This window comes from Poecilia reticulata, linkage group LG16 (genome assembly GCF_000633615.1).
Source record: "Poecilia reticulata strain Guanapo linkage group LG16, Guppy_female_1.0+MT, whole genome shotgun sequence".
In the NCBI taxonomy this organism is placed as follows: domain Eukaryota; kingdom Metazoa; phylum Chordata; class Actinopteri; order Cyprinodontiformes; family Poeciliidae; genus Poecilia; species Poecilia reticulata.
In genome coordinates this window covers 12,840,302-12,868,035 of record NC_024346.1, presented here as the reverse complement: position 1 = coordinate 12,868,035, position 27,734 = coordinate 12,840,302, and the positions used below count along the sequence as shown (strand labels likewise).

At 39.6% G+C, this 27,734-nt stretch overlaps 1 protein-coding gene across 5 annotated transcripts in view; it reads right to left on the bottom strand.

Annotated features, from left to right (window-relative positions):
• ddr1 (discoidin domain receptor tyrosine kinase 1) overlaps positions 1-20,841 on the bottom strand; it is a 91,221-nt gene extending 70,380 nt beyond the window's left edge. For 4 of the 5 annotated variants that reach the window (XM_008431352.2, XM_008431354.2, XM_008431357.2 and 1 more), the window contains exon 1: positions 20,503-20,841. The gene's annotated coding sequence lies outside the window, so the exon portion shown is untranslated. Of the gene's footprint in view, positions 1-18,429; positions 18,602-20,502 lie in introns of those variants that run through there. The other variant, XM_008431353.2, reaches the window with a different exon arrangement.
• Positions 20,842-27,734: the final 6,893 nt, after the last annotated feature.

The following is a 27,734-nucleotide window of genomic DNA, read 5'->3' as shown; positions in this document are numbered from 1 at the left end:
CAACGAAGAAGAACACAAACCCATTACATATGCTCCTGGCATAACAGTGCCCCTAGTGGGTGGACATGTAATACAAATAAAACAAAGGAGTAACAGTGTCCTTTAAAATTTCCCTCTTTAAAGTCGGTCCAGATTTTAAAGAGTCACCTGAAGGATTTTCTGGTAATTCTGCATGTTTTAGTCCATTAACTGTGAACAGTATGTTTTACATCGCAGCTGGCCGTTTTCTGAAGCACATCATAACTTCCAAGTCATTCTGGGATTTTCTCTTTGCCCCACACCCTGTCCAGACAGCCATTAGTTTCAGTTTGTGTCAGTGCCAAATAAAAACCAAGTTCCAAGGGCTTGAAATCTGAGAGGTAATCAATCACAATCAATGGTTAATTCATTTTTTCTGTCGGTTACATCACCACAACCTTCGCCTCAACAGAGCAGCTGAACAGAAACATTAGCAAAAGCCCCGCTGAAGAATTCCTCGCTGCTCCGGGTTTGCTTGTTAAAGTGATTATATTCCAGGGTTTTCTGGAGTGGAGTGGATGCAGCTGTAATGATGGAGATGAAAGAAAATTGTTGCTGATAATGCTTCTAGTTACCAGATATGGTGTCAACTTTTCCAGCTTTTTCCAGTGTCAAAAGGTTGATGGGAAAGTTCCTCAGTTCAGAACAGGAACGGATGATTGAAGGGCTCAAAGTAAATACACAGAGCATGTCACTGGGACACATTTGACACATGGGGTGGAAACTAGCGCCACCTATCATGTACTTTATCGTAACTTTGTTCTTAAAATGCAGTTCCAAGCCTCAAGCAACAAGTGCTTAGCCACAGCAGTGTGGAACCAGCATGTAGCTGGTTTACGGCTCCTGCCCAAACGTAACTGTAAGCCTCCAAAATGCCACCGCTTCCCTTGACTACCACAAGACCCTAGACACCCCGCAGGGAGCCACATTCGTTAACATCACCGGAGAGAAGAGCGAACCACAACTATCTGGGTGAGATGTGATGCCTTTCGAGTTTTAATTTCCCAAACTGGCTGCGGAGCCAGTTAGAAGTGAAGTGTTGGCGAGCAAAGTGCAGCTTTGGCCTGCGATCGTGTGTGTGCTGGCTTCATTTAAGACGGTAGAGTTTGTGGTCTTGCATATTTAGGCCAAGTACAGCTTGTATTGCTGGAGTTGTAAGGAACCAGTGAAGTTGAACACAAGAGGGGACTTCTAAGATTTGGTCAGACTTAACTTTATAAGCTAAAAGTAAATTGTGTCCAGAGTCTCATGTTTCCCCCTTCGTTTCCTCCAGCGATAAGGAGAAGCACTGGGGCGTCTGTGGTGACCGGGCGTTGGGACGTTGACTCTCCGGAAGAATACCACGCAGGTGCTATAAAACAACATGTGGTTTCTGGATGGTAAGTCAAAAACAAAACACTTGTCTTTTCCAGCAGCCATTGTACAGCACATGGAGCAGTATGGTGGACAGCCAGAGGACCAAAAATAGCCAAAGATTACTGCAGCCCAGATGTGCTAAGGAATGCTACAGCAAGTCTTTCTGCCTGCAGCTATCAGACTTTATGATACACACACAATCTCTGGAGCTGTGCATTTTAAATGTTGAACATATACCGAGCAATACACGTTTGTTCTCAAGACTATCACTGCTAATTGTTATCGTTGTACGTTTATTGTTATTTTTATATTATTTATTTACTTATTTAAAATTTTTGCTGTGTGCTATGCTGGGACAAACAAAATTATCTCATCTTAAAACTAGCTGAAAAATGTGCTTGGGTTCCGCTTCGGTTGCTAGGAAATGGCCGGGGTTCTGCTTCGGTTGCTAGGTAACACGCAGTGCCTGCGGATTTGTGATGTTACATTTCAAGTAATTTTTCAGCCACCAAAAACTTGACAAAAAAAATGGTTAGATGGGGCTCTTTGGTTTCGTTTTGTTTTGAACAAAAACAGATGAGGTTAAACTATGATAGCATGAGACTGTTGTATTTTTAATCAAAGTTATGCTGTGAATATCTGATCAAAGTCAAGACTTTATTCCATTAATATTTAGCAAATGTAACAGCAGTCCACTCGTATGTTCAGATACTTTGGTCAAATTAAATGAAAAGTAAAACTGGAGCTGGTGGAAGACGACAGATCACTGAAGTCAGCAGGACTCGGCTTCTGCAGGACACGCCTCTGGTAAAAGTGAAATCATCAAAGCTAGTCGTCATTTTAATTTGACTAATTACATGCTGCAAGAGAGACCCTTCAAAACTCTGCACTTTGTTTAGAAAGAATCGAGCAAACCTTAAAGTGGAAATAAATTCCAACACTGAAAAGCCCAAAGCCTCGATTTTTCCCCCTCCATTTTTGTTATCAAAACCGTTTCAGACAGAAAACAACGTGTGAAGTCTTCAGCCACGGCCAAATAAAGCATCACGCTGCCAGTTAGACGTGACTAATGGTCACTGGGGAGGCACGGAGAAGTGAGCTCTTTGTTTTGGATTTCCGTGAGCCTGTGAGGAAATTGGATGTGTGCGATATTAGGCTTTGAGCCGTGGAGAGGGAGGGAAGCACGAATCAATCTTTTATCTTCCCAGCACTTTGAAGGATGGGACACTGCCAGCCTGAGAAACAAGGTCATCTGATGGGTTTCTTGGAAATACCCTCGACAGAGGCTCTGAGTGGGTGAAGTGCCGGTCTCGGTGGGAAAACGCAGTTTTCTCGTTTTTTACTGAAGACCCACTCTGAGTGGAGTCAGCAGTTGTTTGTTTATGCCAGTTTATTCATGGGGGATTCTTCATTCAGCTTGAAAACATTTTTCAGTTTACTTTGGTTAAATATTTAAGTACTACCAGTGCTCAGCATAATTTCTCCAGAGGATCAACAACACAGCTTCTTACCCTTAATGAGCATGAAGATTTTACTCCTAAAAATGGAGAGAATACTGTCAGTATGTTTGCTTATTTTACAAAAACACACAGGGCTGTGAAAAAGTATTCCCACATACAGCTTTTTAAAAGTTTTGAGATATCTACACACAAAAAGTGATCTGAATGAACAAAAAATGCAATTTTCAAGCAATTTTATTTGGTTCAATGTAAAAAATATTATTCACTTTCACTTCACAGTGACAGCAAAAACGTCCTGGGTTCAAATCGCAGCCTACGGACTTTCTGCCACAGGCCAAAAGTTTGCATACACGGCTTCTTTCCAGCTTCCTCCCTATTCACTGCTGCTCCTATAAAACCATAATGAATCTTTCCAGGAGTGGCCCGAGTACCAACGTTACTCAAAGAGCTTAACAATAACTCATCAAAAATGCTGCAGGCCTCACTTGACTCATTTAATACCTCAATCCCCTCCTAAAAAAAACAAAAACCCATCTCACATTGTCGTAAAACATCTTGATTACTAAAAAATATTCTATAGACTGCCAGGAGAAATTTGGTTGTGCCTCCCAAAACAAAGCTTTTCATTAAAAGATCATCATAGCAACAGCTAGTGCTGAGCAATAAATCAATAATATATATCGCAATAGACAAGTGATCAATATCAATAGAAAATATGTCCAATAAAATGTTCAATAATTTCACTGAACTCAGATCCAGAGCCGCAGTGCATTCTGGGAGATGTAGGAAGAGGAAAGACTTCATCTGCTCAACCTCTTGTGGTCAAGGTTGGTGGCACCAACTAACTCACTCGCTCTTTGGTTACCTAGTAACAACTTGTTGAGTAACTTGTGGTTACCTAGCAACGACATGGAGAGTAGTTGCAACAGCAGCAGTTTAAGGTTTTGAGTGAAAGGAGAAACTGAGCACAACAACTTGAGAGGAACCTGTGGATAAAACAGGAAGAGTCACGCCACCAGCTTGGCTGTATTCACAAATGTAAAACAAAAAAAAACTAATCAATGGTTATTGATATTGACTGATATGAATCATTCAGCTCTACCAACAGTGAAATATGGTGGATGTTCTGGGGTTGCTTTACTTCTTCAGCTCCAGCAAAACCAACTCTGAAAGGTTTTGGAGTGGCCTAGTCAAAGTCTGGACTTAGAAACCTCCAATGTGACAATTAAAACAGTCCCCCAAATAAGTCGGCAAACAGGAAAATTACTCTTTCACATAGAGGCAGGTTGACTTGGAAAGATTTTCTTTTTCTCCATTTTAAACAAAACCATAATTTAAAAACAGCTTTTAACTCAGGTTATCTTCCACTGACGAGAAAATTTCTCTTGTGAATTTCTGTTTTAGAACGAGAAATAGAGAGTTAAGGAGGAAGCCGAGTCTCATTTAGTCCGGCTCGTCATCCATTGTCCACCAATGTGTCACGACTCTCCTCGACAGAAGGAAGTTGCATTCATGCCTCTGGAACCTTAAAATCTGCTGAGTTTCCTGAAGGGAAGCGCCGCTAAAGAATAGATGAATCACGTAAAGAGGGTGACAAGATCTGAAAGCAGATTTAAAAACTGCATCCACAGAAAGAGGATGATGAGACACAGTGAGAGTCGAAGGTGATGAAACTATTCCTGGAAGGATGCTTAGCCGCTCAGGATCAAATGAGTCATTAAAAAGAAACAAAAAACACCAAGTTCAACACACACATTCTCTTTCCTGGTGGTAGAGGCGCAGCAGGGCAGTGTGTTAAGGGAGCAACGTTCAGCCCAGATCTACGACACACCAGCAAGAATTGAACAGAAACTCCTGAGGCGAGGCTCAAGGGAAGCACAAACCCCGGTGAAGAACGAGCTCAGCAAACTCTGGGTCATTTGCTGGTTGCTACACCAAGCTAAAAAAATAAAATCAGTTGTATAATTCAGTTTTATTCCCCTTTGTGCTTTCTACCGAGTACGTAAAAACAGCTCTGTCTGGTCCAACGTACAACTTTCCTACAACTCTGGCCAAATGTTTACATACACCCATCAGAAGCAGTAATACTTTAGGCGTTTTGTGTGTTATCGGAATCAGACATTGGGCGATTGAGCCACATAAAGCTAGGAATGGTAATTTATGGATTTGGTCACTGTAAAATCAGGTTTTATATTTATTTTAGAATAAAATAGCAGTTCTGTCTATGCATTCATTCATTATACTGGTCAACAGCAAAAATACTGTTTGGGGTTTTCAGCCGTTTTAGGGTAATTTTGATGTGCTGAATCCAAAGATCTTATTGGTTTTGCTCAATCTGATCAATTTTCTGAACTATGGAGCAACATGAGCATCAAAATGCACGACTTGTTCTCACATATGGATCGGTTTGCTGAGAGTCTGGGATCAATGAGTGATGAGCAGGAGGAGAAAGTCCATCAGGACAGAAAAGAGATGATGATGTAATAATCAATTCACATGTACTCATCAGTGTTTATTATTTAATTTACAGAAATCCAAGTATGTAACATTTAATTAATACACTATTAGAAAATGACTTTTTCTTCTAAAACCTTTTTTGGATGAGAAACATTAGTGGAAATGAACTAATGTCACAAAAATGTAAATCTGTAACAAACTTCCAGAAAACTGCAAAACAGCTGAAACAATGAAAAACATTCTGGTGTGTAATAATGCCATCAGACAAAATGTTGTTTCACTTGATGGCTGCATCTCTTATGACTTTGCATTTTTGTGTTTTTTAATGATGTAAAGCACTTTGAGCTGCCTGGTTGCTGAAATGTGCTATATAAATAAACTTGACGAGGACTTGGTGTTGATAGAGGATGTTCAATTAATAGCAATGACCTTTTGTGGAGAAATGACCGAGTTCTGCAGGTAAATCTGTTTGAATATGTAGTCAGAACCAGGAGTGGTGGGATAGTGATGCTTCAGCCATAATTTATTCCCCATTTATCACCTCAGGCTTCTTCCAATGCAGAAATATGAAGCAAGTCCTCCGTCAAAGATGTAAAAACATGACATGACCGTTCAGACTGCAGATACTTTAAAAACTACCTGATGCAAGTGGTGACATTTGAATGTTTGTGGGATGAAAAGGTTGGAATTAGACCATTCAGATTACCATAAAAAAGTTAAATAAGTGTGAATGTAGCCCTAATCTCGACAGTATGCAGACGCTCCGTCTACATTTATGAAGGATATGTGAAATGCTGGAAGTGGCTGACATGGAAAGGGAGTCGACCATTTTTTTCAGCCTAAAAAGACAAATAATTTATTGTATGCAGAGGACTGAATTTAGTCAAACAAACATCAAGTTAAAGTTGATGGGAAAATCCCACTTTGTCCCAATCCAAACATCATAAGCATCAAAGTTTTCCCAACATGACAGGGATTTAATCTGCCTCAGTTCATCATCTTTGGACCAGCATGAAAAACAGGTTTGGAAAAATGGAGAGCAACATGTGAAACCGTGACAGCAGCTTAAGGGCAAACATGATTTGTGAAACCATGATGCATTCTATAAGCAAAATATGCACATCTAAATAACCTTTAAAGAGGAACTGAATATTACCATGTCAGGCAGCGACTTCAAAGAAAATGGAAAACCAGGAACTAAAATATGGATGCAGTTCCTTCATGCATTTCCAGTACTGTCCTGGGTTACATTTTCTAATCAATCAAACAATCAATTATTCATACAAGTATGATAAATGATTTTTGAAATATTTATCCCAATTACCAGCTTGTGAATGATACAAAAAATAAGAATTTTGTTAGTCTTCACAGAAAGTAGTAAACTAGAAATTGGAAACACAAAAGCCCAACCAGGTTATATTTCAGCCTCTGTTACAGTAAAAATCTGAGTTTGGTGCTGGGACACAGTGATCCAGAACCGCTGTATCAAAGAAAGCAATCGCCAGGGAAAGACTGCTTGACCCAGAAGGAGCTTCTGTGAGGAAAGAAAAAACAGAAATGAACAAAAAGAAGAAAGACTGAGAGCTGAAGCATGAGATTGAAAGATAAATAAATAAATAAATAACCATAAAGGCCTTATTAGCACTTGGGCGGCGTGTTAGCTGCAGCGTGTGAACCACATCGACTTGCTCTTTGTGTGAATGCAAATGAAGAGCGCTGAAAAACAAGAGGGTTAGAGTTTCCTGTGGGAAACTTGACAGGACTGACAGTAGCTCAAACACAGAGATGTTTCTTGAGGCGAGAAACTTCTCACATGTTGGAACAAGCAGCCGAACCGTTCTCAGCTCCTTTTCCCAGCTTTAACCCAACAGGAATGAGACGGGTCCGGGTTCTGGTGGAAGCCCGTTAATGAAAGGCTCGTCTCACTTTCGGTAGAAGTGAGGTTATCAGATACCTGGGAATGAACCTTTGCTCTTGCCCGGGGAAAGCTGACTCAGGGTCTGACCTGGAGTGTGGCTGCAAAACCCGGGATGGAAATTCAGCAGGAATGAGGCGGCGTTGCCGTGTTAATGAGACATTTCTGCTGAGTGTTATCTTTTGAGTCGACGTGTTACAGCCAACATCTCGAATTCAACTCAGTCTGGAAGAAAAACTGAGATTTAATCTGAGGATTTTATATTTATACAAACTTTTGGGTTAAGGGATGCTAGTCAATGCATCCATTCAGGCCTCAATATTTAAATAACCATCCATTAATCATCGAGTCCTCCATTAATGGTCCATTAATCTACTTATCCATTTACTCATAAAACAAATCATTAATTGTGCCTCTGTTATTGCGTATTGAAATGAAGAACATTTTCTTTCTTTATGATTACACAACCTCCCCACCATTTCAGCGTCTCAGCCACTAAAGATAAACATATCAGTATTAATGACATGAAAAACTTGCTTTATATGCATATATGATCAATATGTAGGGTAGGGATGTGCAAAGGTTTTGCTATTGTCCTCTGAGGATTTTAGGATAATTTTTGTGTTTAAATTTTGCTACATTAGAAATATTTGCAAGGAGTTTTGCGATACGTTTCCCTCACTAAAGCTCCTCCAAAAACGACATATAGAAGAAAAAAAAGATCAGAAAACACAGCAAGCAGACAGATTAAAGAACAGAAACGTTTCTGTTCTTTAAAGACATTAAAAAGCTTAATTTGTTACTCAATATTAAACTATAAAGTGACACCAAGTAAGGCTGAGGCAACAGAAGAAAACTGCTACATCAAAGGAGAAGTTATTCACTTAAACTAAACGTTTTTGACTATTTTTGTAGAAAATTTGCAATATACTCAGTTATACATTAGTGTAGAGAAATTTAGGGATTTGCTGATTTTGTATGGATTTCTGTGATAAAATGCAAAATCCTGGAAGGAGCTGCATATGTTTAGTTTTTAAATTACGTCTCTGAATATGTTGATTTTTCAATAAGTCGTCTTTTGTCAGTGTGCATACTCCAGCTAATGACTAATCGATTATTAAATTAGTTGGTGATTATTTCTAAAATCAATTCTACCTATGCACCCAGCTATTTATCCACAATCTTTGTTTTTCCATCCATCTTTTTTTTCCATTCCTCCATTTCTCTTTTTCTGACTGTCCATCCATTCATTCCTCAGATTTTGAAGTTTCCATATTTAAAACCTGACCACTGTAAAAATCTTTTTTTTTTTTCTGTGAAAACTTTTCTATGAAATTCTGACATGGAGAACATGCAGGAAGCCTGAATCTGTGATCTCACTGGCAGCTGTCAGGAAACAAGCGAAGGCTGGAGTGGAGGACGGAGCGAAAGCAGAGACATGTGACGGCTCCACGCTACTGTCGCAAACTACAGAGAGAAAACAGCCACAGATGGACAAGCAGTGGATGGTCATGAAGGAAAATTCCCAGCAGCATTCACACGAAAGAACTAGGAATGACAGAACAAGCGTGAGAAAAAAGAAAAAAAAAATCATCTCATCGCCTGCAGGAGGTTGACAGTTTTACATTCAGTGAGCTGCGATTGAAACTGAGAGCTGGGGAACAAGAGAAGACAAGGAGGCCGAGGCAGAAACGAAGAGCACAGCAGAGATCAAGTCATACAGGAATGAGATCAGTGAGGCTCAGCGTTTTGAGTCAAAGTGAGAAAAGCAGTCGGGCCTAACCCAGCCCTCCAACAGATGTCTTCAGCTCATTTCTAATGGCTTCCAGCTCAGGAGAAATTAAACCGTTTCTGACATTTAATGTTTAACTACAGCAGCATAAATGCATTTCACTGCCACAAAAGCCAAACAATGGATCAAAAATGTGGCGACCTGGTTAGTATAAAGAGTGAGCTTTGCTGAGGCTGTAGCCACACAAACACCTCTCTGTTAAAAGCCTCAGGCTGATGCCTCCATCACGCTGCCAGCCCTCCTCCTCCCTCTCATCAGGACAAAAAGAGCTAAATTACACATCGCACAACGGTTTCCTGATGGTAATGTACCCGTCCAGACCTGGTGGAACGAGGGAGAGAGAGAGATAGACGCATCCAGCCCACTCAGTGTGGCTGCTGCAGCTCAAATTCGTCATATGCAGAGGAGACATATTGGAAAAGAAAAGTAGCCTTTGATGTTTAACACGGTTGTCTAACATATTCCAAGAAGGTTTTAAAATCGCCTGCTTTGCCAAGAGCCATTAGTGAGTATTAGAAGTGTCCTGAACCGCAGGAGGTACGACGTGTGCTGGAAACGCTGCTAGAAAACACAGCTTTTAACGTTTTAACAATGAGACGGTTTGAAATGAGGAAAATAGAAAAGGACAGACCACATGCTCGCCATGTTCAGGAGTTACAACACTCTTTATGCACGTTTCAGATCAGTTTCAACAACAGTAAGAGCCGGTGCAACCAACAAAACTGAGCAAATTAAACCGAAGAAAGAAAAAAAAAAACATTTTTAAAGCTTGGTGAAGAATATGTTTCCACATAAAATAGGCCATGTTGCATCAGGTGCTCAGGCTTAGAACATCATGCCTCAACATTTTGAAGAAGTTTTGCTCGGTTGAAACCTCAAACATTTAGCCAGGAAGCTGCAGCTTGGTGGATTCTGTCATTTTTCATACAGGGGAAACAGAGACAAAATAACAATCTTCATTTTTCATTTATGGTTTGTTTTCTTAATTATAATAGAACCTTGTAGCACTTTAAAGAATTAATGTATGTCAAAATGTTTTTGACTTATTTTGTTCCTGAATTCCCATTTTGCACTTTTCTGTACTTCCATTTGGATCTCAACTGCTTCTAAAAACAGTCCAAACCCTAAAAAAAAAAAAAAGAAAAAAAACCCCAACCAACTGGTTTTGGGCAAATGTTGATGTTTTTTTGGTGTCTGGAAAACGAGCCATTTCAAAAACCTCCACAATGTAACGTCACAAATCAGCAGGCACGACCCTTCACCTACTAACCCCAGAAAAGCACAGCCGTTACCTAGCAACCCCAGTGAAGCCCACTGGGCAACCCCAGTGAAGCCCAGCCGTTACCTAGCAACCCAAGGAGAGTTCCATGCCAGTGTGTAAATGTTGAGTTTGGGGGCGGCCGGGGGCGTGGCCAGCAGCAGCTTACTTGAATTTAAAGTGACAAGACGCCTTAAAACAGCTCATTATAAAAGACTAAAATCTCATCATCTAAATATTATTTTTAGCATGTTTTGTGTAGGCCATAGACCTATGCCAACCTGTTCAAGAAAGAAGAGTAGGTCACCTTTAAAAAAAAATGTCAGGAACAGCAGCAGTTTTATAAACTTGGCCATAATAAAACAGTTTATTACTGTTGCAAACACACATGATAAAAGAATGAGATTTAGATATTTCAGCTTCGAATACAACTCACTTTAAATGCCTGAAGTGAATTTAAACAAAACTCTTTTTTAGTGTGAACTGGGGGAGAAAAAAAAAAAAAACGGTCTCCTTCCATCTTTTATAGAGCGCCACCTTTTTCCAAAGGCAACAAGCACCACCTCCAGCACGTTGCTGAAATGTGTGAAGGAAGCAGGTTCACGGCTGGTTCCAGCTCACTGGATTCAGCTGGATGCCGTCTCTCATCAGATCATTAACTGAGCATCATAAATTTCAGAGAGGCTGGAAAAAAGGTATGTAGAAACCTTTTGTGGCTCCAGAGCCAGGCAAATAACCTAAAGTGATTTCTGGAGAGTCAACGTTTGTTTACAATGACAGGATGCTTTGTTTTTTTTTAAAAAAGTGGAAAAATGCGATTTGAAAACTCGAGTCAAATACTTCTAGAGCATTTCTTTGTCCTTCGGGCTACATTGCAGCTACCAGCCAACATGGCGGAGCCCCCTGCTGAGCCGTCAGCAGCAGGGCTGCGTTGTGTGCCGGGGAGGTGCTGGGCGCCGACACCGGGCCAAGAAAAGGATAGTAACTGTACATCAAAGCCCAACAGTGTTGTAGGAGCGAATCACTTCAGTTATTTTTCATGAGGTCATAAAAAATGTATTACAGATGAGAAATTATATATTGGGGAGCTGTTACCTGTCAGCTGCTGGATTTTTGTGCTTTACCGTCGATACCGAAGCTCGCAGAGTCAAAGACCGGCTCTAAGTTATTAATAATTTGCTATAACTTACAGTGTTTGCGTTGTGGCGACACAAGGAGAAGGTCTGTGGTCAGAAATCACAGCTGGATCCTTTTCTGGGAGGGTTTTCCATGTTCTCTCTGGGTTTTCTCCAGGTACTCCGGTTTCCTCCCACAGTCAGAAGCATGCATGTTAGATTAATTTGCGAAACTGGCTCAAGAAGTTGAGTGTGCTTCCACGTCTGGCGCTCTCCCGTGTCTCTCTGAGTGATCGTAACATGGGTTATTTATTCTTTCACGAATCCTCAAATCACAGAACAGCAGCCAGAACTCAGGTGGAAATATTCTGTTAAGTATTCAGACTAAAGCTGGGCGATTAATTAATTTGATTCATTAATTTAATTATTAGTTTTTGAAGATTTGAGTTCTGGAAAATCAGGATTTTAATATTAAGAGAATGAAGTAGTAAATTTAAGAACTAACAGAAATATTAAATGAGGAATGTTAATCATCTTGTGAAGTAATTATCAATTTTAGAAGGAAAAAGTTAATATTTTAAACTAAATCAGCATCACATTACCATTGAAACCAGACAAATGCATACACTGAATAAAAATCTATTTAAAAAGACAATTATCCCTGACACTGACCTCATAACGTTTTCTGGCGTTGAGCAGACAGGAATAATTTTGGTAATTCTAACTAAGCTAATTTAAGAAAAGTTTGGTGAGACTTCATACACCGAGAAAAAAAGTTTTTTCTTTTATTCAGTGTATGAAAATATCAGTAGCAGGACTGCGAACAACCTTGTTGAAACTTCTTTTGCATTAAAACGACTTTTTCCTCAATTTTCAGATCGTTTTCTAGTAAAATTGCGTGTTTATTCTGCTAATTTTACAACTATATTATATGGTCCTGATACTCTATCATAAAACTTGCAGAAACAAAGGTTCTTGAAAATATTTGTCATTTGTAATTTTTTTTTAGAAAAGAAAGCAAGAAAACAAAATGTTCAATACTCGAAATGAAATAAAATAAAATGAAATCAGATTTTAAATTTAAGCCCAGACCCAATTCAGACTCTTTTGGTTTATTTTTGCATTTCAAAGCTCAAGTCTTTGAATTGTCCCGTCCGTTTTTGGTTTTCTGTACTGCATTAAAGAAATGGAGACAAATAATCTGAATGCAGTTTTCTCCTGGAGTCAGGTTGGCATTACCGCCTCTAAACATGGTGGAGGTCCCATCATTCTGTGGGGATTTTCCCCATTAAAGGGTCAGAAACAGAAGAAAATCTCCAACAGAAAGAAGGTGTGCAGAAAATTTCTGGTTGATTTTGTTGGTCTGCTCAGAATCTCAGCCTGGAGCCAAACTTTACACTTGAGTAGGATGACCTGGAGTGGGCTGCCAAGGAAGCATTTACAGCGGTGGCACTGGGAATACAGGAGTTCTACTTTTCACTGAAATCATTCTTTTTTTAATAAAGCTGATTTTTAGCCTTGGAGCTAAACCCAACAGACACACTGAAGATAAAAAAGCAGAAATACTCACTCCATCATTCAAACCAGTCAAGTTATAGAGTCTTGAAAAACTGTTCAGACCATTAAACCGTTCTGCATTCTGTCATGCAAACACCAGAAATATATTTTTTTAGGGCTACAAATCAACACAAACCAGCTCAGGAAATTACGTGGGATGGATAAACAATTTTGTTGCAAACAAAAATCTGGAAAAGTACGGATAGCATTCGCATTCACTCAGTGAATCGGTAATTTGTGGAAACACTTTTGCTTTCAATCAGAGCTGCAAGTGTGTTAGGATGAGTGTCTACATGCTTTCCAAATCCAGACGCTGGCGTTTCGGCTCGTTCTCCTTTGCCAAACAGCAAGATTAATCTAATTGGATGTAGAGCATCTGAAAAAAAAGGAGCCATTTTAAAGTCTTGCCACAGATTCTCAGTCGGATTCAGTTGTAGCTGATTCTGCTACTCCATCACACACATGCTCTCAATCGCCAGCCCAGTGGTTCATGAGGAAGGTCATAAACCAGGTTTTCGTCTGCGTTTGGCTTTTTCTTTTTCAAAAGATAAACTGAACAGAGCTGAGGAAGATGTGCAAAGCTTGGTTGGATGATATGATGAAAAACACATCAAGATAAAGCCATCCATGTTAGTCGATGTTGATCATTATTGATTAGGGGTATTTTTTTTGTTTTAAATATCTGAAATACAGCTAAGCTGATGGCGCGACCTTTCCTACTTTATCCACAGTTTTCTCTCCACACTGTTTTTACACAGTTATTTGGCACTTTGGCAAAACCTTAAACTGCAGCTGTGTCAGTTACTAAACAGGGTGTTGCTAGTAACCACAAGTTACTCAGCAAGTTGTTGCTAGGTAACCAAAGAGTGAGTGAGTTGAAGCCACCAACTTCCCCAGCTTCCCTTGAGAGGCTCAAGTGAAATTATTGATGAGTCCATCATCGGCATTGCCTATTGATATTTCTCACGTGTTTATCATGATATAATATTGTTATTGATTTATCGTTCAGATTGAATATCGTTTCATGACTTAGTTCTGCTTTAAGCTTCTCTCCAAAACTCCACCCGACTTCTCCGATCTCCTCCTCGGTTTTCATGATGCTGCTCGTTCACTAATGTTCACAAACAAACATTTTAGGCCTTCACAGACCCGGACTATGATATTTACCAATTGTGGGATTGGCTGCACCAGACTTTATCTGGGGCAAGGGTGTCAAACTCATCTCTAATTTGTGCCATATCTAGATTATTAATGTTTTCAAAGGGCCGCTTGTTCCAAAACGTACTGATAAAACCCACTAAACTGCTAAAATATGAATAACTATCTTTGGATTTGATAAGTGTCTAGATGGCCGTTTTAAATACGACTTCCCAAATATGAGTGACCTCATGTTGATCACATGAAATGCCAATAAAATATATAGAAGTTTATGGTTAAAATGTGAAAAATGTTTAAATAAAACATAATAAACCAGGAGTATTTCTGCATGTGAACATTTTTGGGGTTTTAAGAAGAGATGAGGTGAGAAATGAACCAGTGGGTGAGCTGCTGGACTCTACTGAAAATGTCTGTTTCTTTATACGATGACCTTCAAAAGGCACCACGTTTAATTTTCGGACAAACACAGAGCTTCTTGATCTAAAACCAGACAAGGAGCAAAGCTTTGAAAGGCCTCGATAAGACATGTTGCAAAATCCTTTGAGGAAAATTTATCCCGTTAGTGCTTACATCTAAGCCCCGGCAAGGCGTCACTGATGGAAAGAGCAAATAGATAAATAATCGGGCACGGCGAGGACAGCACAAAGCAGACCGGAGATATGATGAATGAGCAGAGGAGGACAAATAAAACATCTAAACCTGATTTAAAGAGGATAGAAGGTGAAAGGTGGGAAATCTGTGCTCAGAGGTAAAGAAAGTCAGAATTTCAGGACAATATACACCAGGTGATGAAAAGTACTGGGAAAGAGTGAGAGGATGACGAAGAGTCTGTAGATGTGAAAATTTAAAAACAACGGAGGTTCAGGAATATTAAAGATCCGGGGCTGGACGATTCGACTGAAAAATGTTATCAAGACACCAGCGTTTCGTATCAGATAATTATTGATTTTGTTTTAAATATCCGAAATGTTGCCAAACTGGTGGTGTGATTTTTCCTGTTTTATCTACAGTTTTCACTCCACACTTTATTATTTTTAAGCCTTTACTTAAACTACTGCTGCGCCAGTTACTCAACAAGTTGTTGCTAGGTAACCACAAGTTGCTCAGCAGGTTGTTGCTAGGTAACCAAAGAGTGATTGAGTTAGTTAGTTGATGCCACCAGCGTAGCTTAGCTGGCTATGAAAGGTTAAAACGTTTCCTCTGACTACATCTCCCAGAATGCTGTGCAGTTCTGGATCCAGATTTTAAAAAGTATTGAATATTCTATCGGATGTATTGGTACTGATCACAGGTCTATCACAATATATATTGATTTGTTGCCCAGCTGCACCCACATCTCGATTAAAGTCTAACCACTTCATTAATCTGTTTTACTGCGTTTCTGACATGCATGCAGCCACATTTTCTCCAAACTCAATTGAAAAGTCTAGACTTGGTGTCATGGTGGCCAGCCGAGTTGTGTCTTCAATTGGTTTTCCTTCCCATTAAAGAGGCGGCTGAAGAGTGTGAGAGAGAATAGTGGTGGTGCTGCTTCCTTAGACTTGAATGAATTCCTCCACCGGCCTTCCTGCTCAGCCTGTCGGGAGCCAATTATGAGCAGCAGCAGACTTTCTGATTAACACACGACCGCCGCCAGAGACGACGCAGAAAAAACCTGCTCGTATGGATTGAAAACACCCGTTATCACAGTGTTCTCTCGTGGGCTTTACCAGCCACATTAGACCGTTAGCCATAAAGATCAGGCAACTGTGCAAAACATGTGGCTCAATTATCGCATGGGGCCCACACAATGACTCAACGGACACAAATTCAAAGCTGCTGCAGGCTCTCCATTCACCTGCTGAAAGTCTTTTCAAACAGAAGCGAGTCGTGAAGGGAGGAGCGAAATCAGAACAAAGACCCAGACAACAAACTGAACTCAGGTCACTGATTAACCAGACTGAAACCAGAAATACATCAGCCCCACTTCTCTGTTTGAATGAATCGCTGTGCTTTCAAAAGCAACAATAACTTAAGAATGAATGGGCCAGAGACCCACACTGAGGCAAACCAGGGATTTTAAAATGCTGCGGATTCAAAGCTCGACAGGAAAAACACCGGAGTTACTGGGTTTATTTTTTTATTTTGACTGGAATATCTAGAGCAGTGGTTCTTAACCTTTTTTGATGTACCGAACCCACCAGTTTCATATGCGCGTTCACTGAACCCTTCTGTAGCAATAAATAAAATATGATTTTTTAACCCCCAAATTCAAGACAGGGGTGACCCAACTAGAGTCTAGTTGGGTCACCCCATGATCACCAAGTCTTCTTAAAAGGTAGAGTCTCTGAGAACAGTTCTTAAAGATATAGTCAGTGTTTTCAGCAAAGTTGAGCTGACTGTCCAGGAACGACCCAAGGTATTTAAAATTTGCCACAATTTCAACAGGTTGGCCATCGACAGACAGAAACTGGAACCACTTTAAGGTCTTGTTTAGATCATTTAATTAGCTCTACATTCTTAAAAGAATGAAAAATTAATAATAAATAAATTTTTCAGGTATTCTGATTTAGTAATGTAATTATATTAATTGTGTTACCACCCCCACGCCACTAGAGGCAGTAACAACCCCGAAAAGATGCGACTAAGGAGCAGATTTRGAAGTACACCGAAAGCTACAGAATTTGGTAAAAACTGTGAGCTTTGCTGAAGTAATTAAAGACAGAAGTTCAAATCCATGCTGAGAGTGGAGCTCCTTCAATCAGTGCTCCTCCGCAGCTCTGATTGGCTAAGCAATGTAACGTGATCCTCTGATTGGCTAAGCAATGTAACGTGATCCTCTGATTGGCTAAGCAATGTAACGTGATCCTCTGCAGTAAGTGACAGCAAAGCGGCGCGTCATCATGACTTTACACAGTGTGTCTTTACCTCCGCGGCAGAGGCTCCGCCGAACCCCTGGGGTTCGATGGAACCCAGGTTAAGAACCACTGAACTAGAGTTTGGGTCGCAGCGCTACTTGGTTCGCGCATGAGCAGGGTCGTTCACAGACTGCCACTAGGGGGAGCTACAGCACAAAGAGGAAAAAGTGCCCCTCTGAAATCTTCTGTAACTGTATTGTGTGTAGCTAAAGGTAGCATCAACAAAGATTAATTTTCTAACTCATTTAAAGCAGGATAAAACAATAATGCTCACATAAATCTTTGGGCTAATCAAATCTTTACCATTTTTTTTTCAACTTTGTTTGTAAATTTGCAGATTTCAAGTTAATCCAATCCAATTCAGTTTATTTATATAGCGCCAATTCACAGAAGAAATAAACGCACGCTCACCCCAGAGTCTGGGTCACAAGTTCCTGCTGCTTTTCTTCTGAAAACACTCCTCCTCAGCTTGTTGCACCGTACTACCCGTCAGCTGGATGAAGGAAGGCTACAACGACTTCTCCTTGCAAAAATAAAGAATTTCAGATGTTTGGAAATGCGTCTGATCTAACCAAAAGGAGATCCGAACACTCGCATTCGGACCATTTTAAATCTGCAGCTGGTGAGAAACGAGTTTCTCTACTCAGCAGTCGACTGCAGGCTGCACTCAAGCCAAGAGAGACGAATTAACCTGCTTAGTATCAGCAGCAACTTGACAAAAAGGTCTAATAATATTATTGCAATGAGCACATTTCCTCAAACCGTCACCAGGTTTAGTGTGTTACAGCGGCTAGATGATAATTTCATATCGTTCCATAAGTTCACGCATCACTAAGACGGTAAATAGTAATTAGATTGACCTTATTACTACAATAGCAACAATCGACATCAAACTGACAGCATTTTAAATATTAAATAAAAAATAAGTAGGCTAATAGATGAGCAAACTATATGTAAAAACAATTCAAATAGTAAAAGAAGGACTTTGTGAGGTTACCTGACTAAAAAAAGAAATTTAAATAAAGTAATTTCATGGTGAAACTGTTATGCATGACTGAAACCAGGACAGAGATATAAAACTAAAACATAAATCCAACAGACGAGACATAAAGTTAATGTCTTATATCACCTTAATAATAGCGTTAGAAATAATTGTTTTTCCGTTTTGAATAAAGGCGTTTGCAACAATAGACGATAATAAGGTCTTTTCATGCCTGATTGCAACTTTACCTTAATTCTAGCTCGACATTAAGAGATAATTTTCCTAAGACTCCTCTCGCTGAGTCTTCACTTCTCTGATAAATCAACACAGAAGCAAACAGCCACTCCCAAAGTACAGGCCATCCTTCATCTCAAATCACACAAACCAATTAACGTCACTTTGTCCCAAAACTGCAGAGACAAATCAATAAAAAGAAGAAGCCGTCCATCAGGTCTTATACTCACACAGCTGGTCTGTCCAACTATTTGAACTATTCCTGGTCCCTTCGGGCTGCACAGCTGACAAAAAAAAGCAGCTTCACGGGGCCAATGGCTCTCGTGGGAGACAGTGGAGGAATTAGCAGCCAGATGCCCATTAGACAGAGATCCAGCAGACATGTGCTGGCTGGGAGGAACTGTGCATCACACTTCCAGTTCCTCCTCTCTTTATCCCTCCGCCGTCGCTCCAGAGGCAAAGAAGGAGGGACAAGAAGCAGGGGGGAAAAAAGGAAATTATTTTACAGCCTCTGCTTGTGAAAAGCAAAGACACCCCATCTCCTCCCTTCTCCTCCTCCAAACAATTTAACAATGGTGCTCCTCCTCTGAATTGCCTGCTCAGTGACCTGCAGCCAAAAGGATTGTTTTAACGCCTCCATCGGGCTACCTTCACTTCGCTGAGGAGAAAGCAATGCCTCCCGCGTTTTAACCTTGCCCCTCAAGTCAAAACACACAGTTTTTGAGCACAACCTTGTGATTTATTTACACAGTTCTGCTCTGAGAATAAGAGAGAACAATCATTTCACTGTTGCTGCCCTCTCCCAACGACTCAAACCACAGAAAACATCCTGTTGGAGCCGTTTCTTCAGAATCTGAAATATTTTCTTGATCAACACAGCACCAGATGGCTTCGGGTTTGGCTCTGTTGACCAGGACTTAAAAGTTTTATCACAATATTTTTGCAGAACTATTGTAACAATAAAAAGTGATGATGCATCTTTTTTTCGTCAACTGTGTGACTGAGTCATGGCAATTATAGCCCCACAAACACAAATGCTGCTAAAAAACATCCATTAATGTGTTAAGAAGTGGGATTAGCATCAACAGTTTACACACTGTAGCTGTATTTTCAAATTTATTGGTTGTTTTTTTTTATGCTTTCCTTCAACAAACGGTGGAGAAAATAGCAAAACTATGAATCCTGATAACAGGGACAGTTTGGGTTTGTAAACATCATTAATGGGAATTTATTGTGACAAGAATAAATCAAAATTCTTATAATGACCAGAATTCATCATGATAAATGATAAACAATATGATACGAGTCAGCTTTTCCTCTCCAGCTGGAGGAGAGAGAAATCAAAGCTGGTAGTCTTATAGCCTCACCTGCGCTGCTGCTGCCAGGGTCCAGGGTTAATTGTGTGTGTCTGCGTGTGCGTGTGTGCGTGTGCGTGTGTGAGAGAGAAATTAATGAAAGTATGATAGTTATCAATCAATACTGAGTCTTCCAGAAAATAATGACAGGCAGAAAATCAATTTAAAAGTGAGGGAACTAAAGTCAACAAGTCTGGACTTTGTAATTTATCAGAACAGGACTCCATGAAGTAATCTAATGAGCAAAAGAATAAAAAAAATCATTGCATTCATTAGTCAGTTCACACCACAAATGTACTTCTTATAGTCGACTGGCAGGAAGAAATGCATGCAAAACACGCCGCTTATGCCAAAAAAACTAATCCGAATCTCTCCGTCCCGTACCAGGGAACATGGAGGTGGCAGCATCATGCTGTGGGAAGACTTTTCTGTGAGCTTGCACAGTTAATAAGACAGATTTTGTTATATTTGACTAAACCTAATGAAGAAACTAGTTAGTGGCCGTAACGTAATCGAAATCCGCAAAGTTGCCTTCAATGGGATTTGCTTAGAATAAATTAATCTCATGTGTTGAATGATTAAGGCGAAGTCCGGACTTAAAATATAAACATGCCCCATATCCTGACTGGTCAACAAGTCAACACCATGATGCGCCCAGACGGAATATTTCTGTTACGCAGTCGCTGGATGCCCAAATGCGTCCCCCCGCACAAACGCGCATAAAACGGGGCGCATTGCTGGGAGCTGATCCGCGCGTCAACGAGCCTGTGGCCGATGTCCAGATCTCACCGAGACTCACAGACGCCAAACCAAGACAGACACACAGACAAACACACGGGCAGCAGGCTGGAAATATCCACTGCAATATTATTATATCCGCTTATTATGGAGTAAACGCAAAGAGAGGAGGAAAGCGCACGGCATTACGCGAGTTTTATCTGCGCTTACCTTAGAAAAACAGGGAGAAGAGTGTCGTAACACCGGTCCAAACTTTGGGGGTAAGCTGTATTTATACAGCAATGCCTTTAACTACACGAGTCCACCAGAATAATTCAGAATAATCCAAGAGTCCGGAGTCTGTAGTTCAGCCAAAACTCAGAAAACAGTCAAATGTTCTTGTTGTAAGCGCCGACTTCCACTTGTCACTCCAAAGACACAGATATTTAAGACTTGTCAACAAAGAAGGACGGCCATATATGAGCTACACCATGGAGGAGCGCACCGTGGAAGGTCTCCGCTCCTTGGTCGCTCTCTGAATGCGAGCCCCAGCCACACCGCCTGCTCTCCGGGCTCCGCAGCCGGGCCAGCAGGCGCCGCCAGGTGCTCATTTACATAACTGCACCGGCTGTGTCCAATCAAAGCTGCAAGCAAGGTGTCTGATTGAATATTCCAGCATGCAGCTCAGCCAATCAGAGCCGCCTGGGGGAGGGAGTTACGTACTGAACAGCAGTAGAGAAGCGCGTAAGACAGGCAACTATAATGAGTAATTTAGAGTAACCAATTAACTTTACGTGCATGTTATTCTGGAGTGTGGAATGAAGAGGGGTCGCCTCTTCCAGAGCAAACAGACAGGATGTTGGGATCAGCATGAAAAATAATATTAATAATAATAATTTTTTTTTAAAAAACATTAAACCTGCAGGACTCACAAGGTCAACAAGACTAAGATGGACAGTGAAACAGGCAGAGAAATGGATCATGTCACAGAAGGAACCAGAAAAAACAGCAAAACCAGAGGGATAAACACTAACAAAGGTGTGGAGAATAACATTAGATACAGGTGAGGAATAATGATTCACTGTGTTAGAGAACCATTTAGCATGTTGAGAAAAGATAAACCTTTAACACAGGAAGCCTAAACTAGGACTCAAAGGCTACAAACCAGAGGGGAAATAATAACACAAATAAATCAGAACAAAATCCAAAGATTAGATAGAACAGAACACAAATACAAAATAGAGTATTTTATCTTAACTTGGTATCAATATTATCTTAATAATATCAATAGTATTGTATCTGTATCAGATATATACCTTCAGATACCCTTATGACATCTTATTTTAGTTTTGTGTCATTTTGTTTATTGTTTATCTTGTTCATTTTGTACAGTTCTAAACTTTGTTAAAATTCTTTCTAAGGTTTTAACAATATAATTCAAAGGAAAAAAATCACCAAAACACCTCAGTGTCATAAAGTTTTATATATCAAACTATTAGAATAAAAATCATCTCTATCAGTATCAACATCAGTAACACATGCCCTGTATTTGTTTCCATATCAAAATATACAGTATGGCAACACCTGTAATACAAAATAATAATGACCTGAATACGGCAAGACCTGTTGAGCAATAACAAAGGAACCCAAACATAAATGAAACCCAAATTATTAACTAGCTGGCTACTTTTATCTGAAACGCTAACATTAGCATGTCTGCTACCAAAGGCAAATTTTATCCACTCTGCTAAAGGTGATTCACTTGCTAAACTTGGATACTAATCTTGAATTAGCTAACTAACTCATGTTTGATAATACCATAACAATAGCATGCTAGCTTAAAAGAACTCATTTCTGTTAATGTTCTAGTGGAAGCTTATGTGCTAAAATAAGATAAAGTTATAGCAACAGCTAACTAGCTAACTTCAATTGATATAACAATGGCATTTTAGCTATGAGTAGCTAATTTCAGCAACTATGCTAAATGGTTATTTATATAGTAAAATTATGGTTGCTAAATATTGAACTTTATCAAATACTGTAATATTAGCTTCCAAAAGCTAATTTCATGTCAGTGGTAATGTATATGTTAAAATCAGATGAAATTCAAGAATGACCAAATTAGATGGCATTTTAGTTACCAATAGCTAATTTTAGAAACTTTGCACATTTTTATTTACATGCTGAAGTTAAGCTAATATTCGCTAATCAGAAAACTTTAGCTAATGTTTTAACATTACCTTGTTTGCTAGCATTAGCTAACTTTAGCTAGACAGCTAACCAAGAAAGGGTAAATTGTTTTAATAATACATGTACTATAAGCTGTAAACATATGAAGTCATAGATGTAAAGAGCTGAAATAGTGCCAAGGTTGTAAACATAGCTGCAGGCCAAGAAGGTTGTAAAAGACACAGGATCTTAAACATACTTTCACACAACAAGAACAATTTGGTGTAGTTTCAGTTCAGCACCAGTACAATTTTAACGTGGGTCATATGATCTAGAAGCAGTTAAACTGATGCATGTAAAGGAAATTGTTTCAGCTGCTCATCGAAGTAGATTTATAAACTTTTAAACTGTTTAAATAATCAGTAGTAAAAGTCTCCGCATCTGGCCAGGCCCATTCATTGTGGACCCTGTACTCAACGACAGTATTCATCTCTTAAGGCAACTTTATTACAGAGTATTGGTGGAGTAACTGTATACTATTACTGCCTCTTGGCTATAATGACTTACAATGAAGGGTTAGCAGGAAAGCAGAGCTGCAGCCAGGCCAGTTGTTGATATGGGACCCCGAGGCAACGCAACACAGGGCTGAGACGGGATTTCATGTTTAAAAAGAGCCACATGTGTGAATTTCTATGCTGCATAACATCAAAAGTGAACAAGACCAACTGAAGCAGACTAGAAAGGAGGCTTTAAAGCAGGTGGAGAGCTTGTTGGTGCTTGTCTGGCAGGGAGGAGAGAAACTTTAGCTGGAGCTCAATCAGCAACCAGGGACAATAAAGGTCATTTACTCACTGAGCTCCACCTTGGATAAACTAGGAAGGGGAACTCCTTAAAAAACTTTGTGCTTTCTTTGCTGTTTTGTGTTTAAACTTGTTCACTTTGTCCAGTGAAATCTTCAAAATAACTCCTAGATAGTTCTGAACCGATAAGATCTCACAGAAAATGATTTAAAATACACAGTCATTTTTACAGTGTTCAGTCATTTAACACTCACAAAGTGTCGTTTTAAAGCTGGAAACTTTTGTGCATCTTATTGGATTTTTTGATAAACCAACACAAAGTAGAGCATAGACATGAATTTGACAGAAAACATAAAAAATCTGAAAAATACAGCATGCATATCTGTTCAAACCTGAGTTAAACCTTTTAGAGCCACAGAGACCATTCCTGCATGTTTTTTTAATTATGTTGTTTTTATGCGATAACAATGCCCATTGTGTTGAGATAATGAGATGATTTCTTCCATTTTCACGAGAAGACGTGGTTTTCTCGAGATAATGAGATGGTAATCTTTTCTTGAATGCTCCTAATCGTTCTTTAAACCTTCCCAAGAACGGACTGAAGCTGAAAACGTCAGATTGTGAAGAACTTGACATCGATTACGACTAACACTTAAAATTTCTCTCCCGTTGTTGTGGCACGCATTTGAAGGATGGAATCAGGTTTAACACACGTACAAGTTTAACACACCAGTCATCTTATCGAGAGAAACAAGATGAAAAGTCTGCCTTCAGCGTTTGTACAAATTATATCTGTGAGTTTTTTTAAGTTTAAGCTGCTGAGCATCGTAGCTTATGTCGCCCTTCAATGCAAAATATCTCAGTCAAACTGGAAGGAGAAAGTTTGTGATTATGTTTGCCAAAGACTTCAATTAGATTTATAATTAGACTTTGACTGGGCCGTGGTTATGGTTTGATTTAAGAATGTTTTTAAGGGTTATTGTTCTGCTGAAGGGTGAACCTTGACCTCTCGAGTCAAGATGTCCTACAGGATGGCTCTTCCTGTTATGCTCCACACATCGTGTCAGTCTTTCATAAAACTTATATTCAGATCTGGAAAAAATGAAGAATCCACTGCAGTGAAAACCATTGAAAACCTCCTGGTTATTCAACCAAATATTGATTTCTGAGGTAAAACATCAGTATTGTTGTTTCTAAATGAACATCAACTTGTTGTCTTTGCATTATTTGAGGTCTGAAAGCTCTGCATCTTTTTAGTTATTTCTCATTTTCTGCAAATAAGTACTAAATTTCTACTTGTAACTTCAGAGTTCATAGCATGAAATAATAAAGTTCATTTTAGTCAAACATTTACCCGTAAAGAGTCAAATCAGAGAAACTGATCATTTTGCAGTCGTCTTTTCATTTTTTCCAGAGCTGTATAGTTAAAACCAGAAGTTTACATACACAGACTAAAACGACACTCAGACAGTATCAGATTATGGAGGTTTAAATACAAATGCACACCACACTTTTCAGATTTTTGTTTGTAAAAGGTTTAGAAAACCATTTTCACCTATTTTACATTTCTGTGCTATTTGTATACTTTGTATTGATCCGTCAAATAAAATCCCCAATCAAAAAGATGCCAGTTTCTGGTTGCAGTAGGAAGAAAAAGTTAAATTTCTTATGAATACATCTGCAAAGCAGGTCCTGGTTGATTGTCTCTTTAAGATTATGATGGATTAATGTGGTAAATTTAACAAGACTGCTTCCTATAATCTAGAAAAGAGATATAGATTTGCACACATTTAATGTTTGTGTGTCGAGTGAAGTGTTTTAGAGTTTGCACACTCGATATCTGCCTTCCCTCGTTTCTGCTTCACTGATGCCATGTTTTCATCAGCCGCTCTCCCTTCCGCCCCCTCGCCATCTACATCACTGTTTCCAACTTTTCTTTTGGCTTAAAAATAAAAAGAGTTGTGCTGAATGTTCATCTAGCTTCGCCTCTGTTCTCCCTGCATGTCATTAACATTCTCTCATCACTTTTCAGTTCACAGCTACAGCAAACCAAACACTTGTTTCTTCTCGAACTGCAGCAATTAAACTGTGAAGTTGCGGCTCTTAATCTGTGAATTAAGGGATGCAATAGAGAAAAAGGGGATTATTCAGTGACATCAGCAAGAAACTGATTCCCAGAATTCGTCCAGTTGATGAGTGCAGTAATTCCCGGCTCTGTTATTCTTTTCCCAAAAGCCGTCCCCTTTGCCTTTCAGCTCGTTTTTGTCGTGCACGTCGTCCAACAGGCTCTGCTTTGTTAGTTGTCGGGGCAACTGCAAATCCCCTGGCAAAAATTATGACCTTTTTTTTCCTGCATTATTCTCCTTCTACCCTCTTCTCTTATTCTTGTTTGCACCTCACTTCTGCTTTTGCCTGGATCCTTTTTTTTTTCTTGATATTTCTCATTTCGGGTCTTTTTCCACACAACACTCCCGGTTTCTCTGTCGAGGTTTGGCTTGTTGCTAATGCTGCCCCCCCTTCCTCCTCTCCTCCCTCTTCAACTCTGAGTGAAAACCAGTGGAGCATAAAAAGCAGGTCTGATCCTGTGAGGAATTCACACAGTGAATTCACGCAGCGAGAAATGAACGGGGAGGGAATAAAAGAGAAAAGGTTGTACTGCACTTATGAGGCCGCAATGACGACAGGCCGCTTAGTGCCGAGAAAAGAAAGCGTTACCTGAAGCATCAATGCTATTCGAAGGAGAAGAAGAAAGAGTGGGTTTCAATAAGTGAAAACTGTTAAAAGTTGGGAAAGTCTTTCTTTTATTTTTGAAGCGGTTGCTGCGAGAAAAAAATTAGCATTTTTATCAAAAGCTTTTATTTAGCGTTGTGACAGATGATGCATTGCCTGTCAGAGCGAAGATGCATCTTGAATTGATCACCTCTCTGACATCAGAAACACAAGCCCACTGAATTAGAGATGGAAGCGCTCAGTTTAAAGGAACAACACACACAGTCTCCGTCTCTCCCTCTCGCTCTGCGGCTGCCTCCCCACCTCCTGTTGTGGTCTGACAGCTGTGCAGGGCCGCAGGATTCAGACAACGCAGATCAGTTGCAGAATGCGAGGCTTGCAGAGTGTTGGGAACCAGTGTAGAGCCGCATACCGCGCATTCTGCCCTCTGAAACGTATCTGCCAGGGTCTCTGGGAATGTTCAGAGTCTCCACTGGCAAACAAGAAAAACCCTTAATGTTTATTTTACGGCAACATACAGCGACATACGCACTCCAGCTGGTTTGGAACAACGAGAGATCATTTCAATATGTTCTCTACTCATAAAGAGATTTAGAGGGTTTGGTGTCCAACATGAACTGCAAGGCCGCTCACAGAGGAAGAAGCCGTCACCGCAAGAGCAACAAAAAAATCCAGATTAAAGTTTGAAAATAAAAAACGAGGGATAAATATTTTGATCTGATTAAACTTAAAGTGTTTGGTCATAATCAGAGGTGTATAATAACTAATAATATTTACTCAGTCATGTTTACTTGGATAAAGTTTTGGGGAAAATGTACTTTTAGGAGTGGTACTTTTCACTTTTGCTTGAGTAATATTGTTATTATGAACTATTTCTACTATTACTTAGGTGAAATTTCTGAACCGTCTATCCCAAGTGACTTTAATGAAGATACAACAAATATATTTTAACCATAAATGTATGAGACACACACCTACAGAGCTGGACAGTAAATCAATAACAAACTATATCGCAATAGACACATGATCAGTATCAATAGATAATATATAATTAATAATTTTACTGAACTCTGATCCAGAACCGCTCGGCATTCTGGGGGATGTAGGCAGAGGAAAGACTTCTAGCTGCTCAACCTCTGAAGGTAAGCTAAGCTAAGTGAGTGGAATCAACTGACTCGCTTGCTCTTTGGTTACCTAGCAACTCTGTGGCTCTTTGGTTACCTAGCAACAGCCTGCTGAGTAACATGGCAGTAGAAGTTTAAGGTTTCTCCACTGTGCCTCACAACTGTGTGAAAAATAAAAAAACATAGATATGGGGTGAAAACTGTGGATAAATCAGGAAAGGCTACGCCACCAGTTGGCAGTTTGCAGATAGTTAAAACAAAAACACTAATAAATAATTATTAATATCAACTGATGTGACACTCCTATGACGTGACACGTTTTTCCAGTCATATCGTTTTGTTCTAGATTGTACACAAGCATTGTTGTTCAAATGTTGTTTTAGATCTGATGAGCTTGTTGTGCCATTTAGAGAGCAATACAGGCAACACTGCATATTGTACAGAAATACACACAGTGTGTATATTGTTGTAATGTTGTCATAATGTGAGCATTATTTTTATTTAAAGGGTAATTTTGAAAAAAAAAAAATTAAACAGTCTCTTTTCTTCCAGAGTGTGTTATTTTGTAGTCATTTGTAGTTTTTAAAAATGTTATTCTTTAAAATGCCAGAATTGTATATAATTCTGGCATTTTAGAATT